General features: G+C 39.7%; 1 long non-coding RNA gene across 2 annotated transcripts in view; it reads left to right on the top strand.

Annotated features, from left to right (window-relative positions):
* Positions 1-79: 79 nt before the first annotated feature.
* The window catches only part of LOC107154649, a 30,720-nt gene continuing 25,028 nt past the window's right edge, over positions 80-5,771 (top strand). The window contains exons 1-2 of one of the 2 annotated variants that reach the window (XR_001505098.2): positions 80-535; positions 3,511-3,626. This is a non-coding gene — a long non-coding RNA (uncharacterized LOC107154649). The remainder of the gene's footprint in view (positions 536-3,510; positions 3,627-5,771) is intronic. The other variant, XR_007341260.1, reaches the window with a different exon arrangement.

Raw genomic sequence — 5,771 nt, 5'->3', positions numbered from 1 at the left:
AGGAGCAGGCAGCAGCGGCCAGATCCGCGCACTTGCCTTCCCTTCTATTCGGGCGCCCTCCCTCTCCCCACTGGGCGGGCTTACATGCGGACACGCCCTACCTCGGCCGGCTGTGCGACGGGGATTGCCCCTTGCCCTTCGCGCCTCTTTGACTCGCGCCTAGACTACCCCTCCGCAGCTGGACCACCACCCGGAGCCCTCGCGCCTCGGGTGCACAAAGTGGCAACAGGCTGCTCCTTCCTGCTTCCCTCGCAGGTGCCGGGGTCAGAGGAGGGGGTTCTCTCGCTTTCTTACCCTTCCTCGCCCTCAGGTACCTCTCTCACCTGCCCCACGGTGTTGGGGAGTGGCTCTGGAGAAGCAGTGAGCGAGACCTAGACGCGGTCTCCTGGGGGCTAAGGCGCGGGTCTGAAGTAAACGGTCAGGTCGACTCTCAGATCTTCGCTGGGGCTTGTTCCTGCCTCTACTTTGGTTTTCGTTCCGCAGAATGGTGTAGCAAGCTGGGCGGTCCCACCGCACCGGACTGCCTTTGAGAAAGGTACAGGATTAATTTTAGTGCCCCAGGGTTAGGAGGTAGCAACTCTGTCTTATGAAGCCCTTCGTGTCTGAGGATTTCTAACTCCCTAGGCCCAGAGTCTTGGGAGTCCTGGCCGTAACTAACTGGGCATTGCGACTTCGTTTGCGCCGAAGGTCAAGTGATGGGCAATAAAAACCTGCGATCACACATACCTTAGTGGAGTCAGTACTGTAAAATGAGGGGTCCCTGGGCAGGACACCCTCTCTGGACGCTGGATTCCCCTTCAGCTCTACTTTCTGCAGTAGTGTGCAAGTGTGGGTACTTTGCACCGGTGAGGTGCTTTAGACTTCAGCTAAGATGGTAAGCGTGAGCCAGGAAATAGTCCTCTTCTCAGCTCTTTTAATTAGGACATCAAAGCCAGCTTCCCTCTGGCAGGCACCATGGTGATGAAACCAGTCTGCTTAAACCCTGGTTTAACCACTTGGAAACCCTGTGACCTCAGGAAAGTTTTTCAGTCACTTGGGGCTTCTGCTGGTTTGTCTGAAAATAGGAAAGCAATGACTACCTTGCAGAATTGTTTAAGATAAGGGTTGGGGGTTTCTAGCAATCAGGGAATGCAATCAAAACTACATTAAAATTTCAATCTCACGTCCAGTCAGAATGGTGATTATCAAAAATACAAATAAGGGCCTGGGTTGTGGCTCAGCAGTAGAGCACTCGCCTAGCACAGGCAAATGTGATTGGGATTCTATCCTTAGCACCACATAAAATAAAAAATAAAAGGTATTGAGTCCAACTACAACTAAAAAAAAATTAAGAAAGAATACATATAATGAAGTATTTATTATTTGTGAGGATGTAGGGGAAAGGTACACTCATACATGTTGGTGGGAGTGCAAATTAGATGCAGACCACTCTGGAAAGCAGTATGGAGATTCCTTCAAAAAAAAAAAAAAAAAAACTGGGAATAAGGGCTGGGGTTGTAGCTCAGTAGTAGAGCACTTGCCTCAAACTCATGAGGCCCTGGGTTCAATCCTCAGCACCACATTAAATAAATAAATAAAAATAAAGATATTGTGTCTATCTACAACTAAAAAAATATTTTTAAAAAAAACTGGAATAAAACTACCACATGACCCAGCTATCCCACTCCTTGGTATATATCTAAGAGATCTAAAATCTGCATACTATAGAGATATAGCCACATCAATGTTTATAGCAGAATAATTCACCAGTAGCCAAGCTATGGAACCAGGCTAGGTGCTCAACAACAGATGAATTAATAAAGAAAATGTGGAGCTGGTGTTGTGGCTCTGTGGTAGAGCACTTGCCTCTCATGTGTGAGGCACTGGGTTCGATTCTCAGCACCACATAAAAATAAATAATAAATAAGTAAGGTAAAAAAAATGTAGATTTAAAATATTTTTTAAAAATAAAAAAATGTAGTATACATAATGGCATTTTACTCAACCATAAAGAAGAATGAAATTATGTCATTTGCTTGTAAATGGATGGAACTAGAGAACATTATACAAGTGAAGTAAGCCAGACTCAAAAAGTCAGGCATTGAATGTTTTCTCTCATATGTAGAAGCTAGACCAAAATAAGGGGAAGAATAGGAGAATCTCATGAAAATAGAAGAGAGGTCAGTGGAATAGAGAAAATGGATTGAGGGGGAGGGATGAGAGATGGGAAAAGAGAAGAACTGTGGAATGAATCTAACTAAATTTTCCTATGTACATATATGAATATATCACAGTGAATTTCACCTTTATGTATATTGATAATGTACTAATGTTAAAAAAAACTATAAATAAATAGAAGAAATATCAGTAGAGGAAAGGGAACAGGGAGGGAGAAGGGGAGGGAAAGAAGTACTGGGGATTGAACTAGAGTAAATTATATTCTATGCTTGTATAATTATGTTAAAATGAACCCCAAAATTATATATATCTATAATGAACTAATGAAAAAAGGGTTAGGGTGTACCCCAGTGTTAGAGCTCTTCTGAGTTTGATCCTCAACACCATACACACACACACACACACACACACACACACACACACACAAGAAACAACTCCACAACTTGAGACTTAAGTTTTTTGTTTGTTTGATTGTCCTGGGGAATATAACCCAGGGGCAATTTATCACCAAGATACATCCCCAGCCCTTTTTATTTTTTATTTTGCAACAGGGATTTTCTAAGTTGCTTAGAGCCTCACTAAACTGGTGAGGCTGGCCTTGAACTTGAAAGCCTCCTGCTTCAGCCTCCTGAGCTGCTGAGATTATAGGCCCCCACATCAGGCAAGATGAGACTTGATGACTAGGCAGAGTCATTGCCCCTTGTTAGCCTGAAGCAGCCATAGAAGATGGATCTTCGCCACTCAGCAAGTCTTAAGATTAAGGAAGCAAAGTATGGGGGGAGATAAGATAGAGATTTAGGATCAACAGAAATATACTGAGTTTTAAAGGAAATACCCATGAGCTATTGAGATACAAAAAGTGTTTGGGAACAATTACAATTCCTAAACAACATGCCTTGGTTCTACCCTTGTAAAAAAATGAGATGTTTAATTTTGATCATTGTTTTGATGTTAGCTGACAGTTTCCAGTGTCTGATGAAGGGAGCTGCCTTTTCAAGAATGCAAACTCAGGCTGGGCATCCCAGCAACTTGGGGGACTGAGGCAGGAGGCTCGCAAGTTCAAAGCTAGTCTCAGCAACTTAGTGAGACCCTAAACAATTTACTGAAACCCTATCTCTAAATAAATAAATAGGACTGGGGATGTTGCTCAATGGTTAGGTACCCCCGGGTTAAATCCCCAGTACTTAAAAAAAAATTTTTTTTTTAAAAAGCAAACTTGGAGGATTTTTCTGCAAGTAAGGCATTGTCATCAGAGTAATATAAAGATAGTACTTCTTATTCAAGAAGTACCTTTTCTTCAAGATTTAAAGTAGAGACAAACTTGTAAATACAGTTTTCCCTCCATATTTGCAGGTTCTGCAACTGCAGATTCAACCAATCTTGGATCAAAAAAAATTTTTTTTTAATTATGTCTATCTTCCTGGATGCAATGGCACATACCTGTAATTCCAGTGGCTCAGGAGGTGGAGGTAAGAGGATCATGAATTCAAACCCAGTTTCAGCAATTTAGCGAGACCCTAAGCAACTTACTTAGCAAGAGCCTGTCTCAAAATAAACTACAAAAAGGGTTGGGGATGTGGCTCAGTTGGTAAGTAATCCTGGGTTCAATCCCCAATACCACACACACACACACACACACATACACACACACAAAGAAAAGAAACTGTACTGAATATGTACATTTTTTCCTTGTTGTTATTCCCTAAACAATAGAGTATAATAATTATTTATATATCATTTCTATTGGATTAGGTATTACAAGTTATCTTGAAATGATTTAAAGTATATTGGAGATATTGTTCTAAGTAAATGAACCTCTGAGGAACTGCCAACATGCTTTCTATTCACTAACCTTGCTCCAGATCTGGAGAGCCATACTTCTTTTCAAGCTAAGTTTTGGAGGTTGTAATTATTTCCTTGTTTGTACATGAATTTGTCTAACCTTTTTATTGTTATTGTTGTTCTTTTGTTTGTATCAGTGGATTTCCTGGAGAAACCAGCACATACCCATTGTACTTCAATTTTTGCCAGTGGTCCTAAGTAGAATATTTTAAAATATATTGCAAAGTAGATGTTGACTCCCTTATGCTGCATGCTTTAAGCTATTTTGTCCAATATAGTAACCACTAACCACATATTGCTATTAAGTCCATTTTAAGGACTAGTCCAAATTGACATATGCTGCAACCATAAGATACACACTGCATATCAAAGACTTAAGAAAGAATGTAAAAAGAGCTTACAAAAGAAAAAATGTAAACAATCTTGATAATGACTTTTATATTGACAACATATTGGAATGATAATATTTGGGGTACATTCAGTTAAATAAAATACACCATGAAATTTTTGAAAATTAAAGCATATGGGAGAATGTTTTAGCTGAGATGTAAATACTACACCATTGTACTCTTTTTTTTTTTAGTTGTAGATGGACACAATACTTTATTTTGTTTATTTAGTTTTTTTTTTTAATGTGATACTGGGGATTGAACCTAGTACCTCATACATGCATGCTAGGCAAGCACCCTACCATTGAGCCACAACCCCAGCCCAATACTACACCATTTTATATAAGGAACTTGAGCAGCCCAGATTTTGGTATCCTCAGATACTGATTCCAGGATTAGTCTTCTGAGGATACCTACTGTATTTGTAAACAAAGCAGATTTAAACAATGTGATATAAGAAAATATACACTATACTATGGGAACATAAAGGAAGGGTCATTTCCAGCCTAGAAAGGTCTCATGGAAGAGGCTTCACTGCCAAATCAAAATGCCTCAAGCTGAACTTGAAACCCCTTCTCCAGACTTCTTTTATCTTTTGTACTGTATTCCTTCTTTCAGAAATGGCTTCCTCATCCATTCAAGTTCCAAGCCTTTGGGAGTCACCTGAATCTCCTCTATGTTCTTTCTTTCCCCATACAATCAAATTGTGTTAAATTTATCTCCTGGATTTTGTTCAAATCCTTCCTCCTCCTACCTCATACCTGCAATTATGTCATCTTTTGCTTTGATCATTGCCAGTCTTCTAACTTGTCTCTCCACCTCTGTGCTTAATTGTCTAAAGCTGATGTCTTGTCAGCCTTTGTACCCTCTCATTCAGCATCTCCCTACCTGGAATCACCTCCATCCTCCATTTTTGTAGCTGTTACTCATTTTCCAAGATACAGGTGAAACATCACCTCCTGTGTAAAGTCTTCCCTAACTGACCCAGAAAAATTGGCCCTTTATAGATAACCTCTCTTAATACATTTGTAAAACACTATTGTATTTCATTAATTGTATTTAATCAAACACTATTGTATGGTAATTATCTGGAACTGGGTCTGATATACTTCTGTATCTATAGCACTTTGGCACTAAATAATTGATTGTTGAAGGAATTAATTTTGATGGGATCAAGGACAAATTCATATAAAGTACAAATTAAAATTTTGTAAAAGGACAAATTTATTAAGGTGGTGACATTTGAGCAGGACATTCAAGCAGGAACAGAAACTATTATTACCAGCTAAATTGCTTAATCCATCTTAATTAAATTGCTTAATCCATCAAGGATTGTTCAGTGACATTTCATTCACACTAGGTCATTATAAACCAGTGTTTCAC

This window comes from Marmota marmota, unplaced genomic scaffold, assembly GCF_001458135.2.
Source record: "Marmota marmota marmota unplaced genomic scaffold, marMar, whole genome shotgun sequence".
Taxonomy (NCBI): Eukaryota; Metazoa; Chordata; class Mammalia; order Rodentia; family Sciuridae; genus Marmota; species Marmota marmota.
The sequence above is the reverse complement of the archived record's forward strand: the minus strand, read 5'-3'. Positions and strand labels throughout refer to the sequence as shown.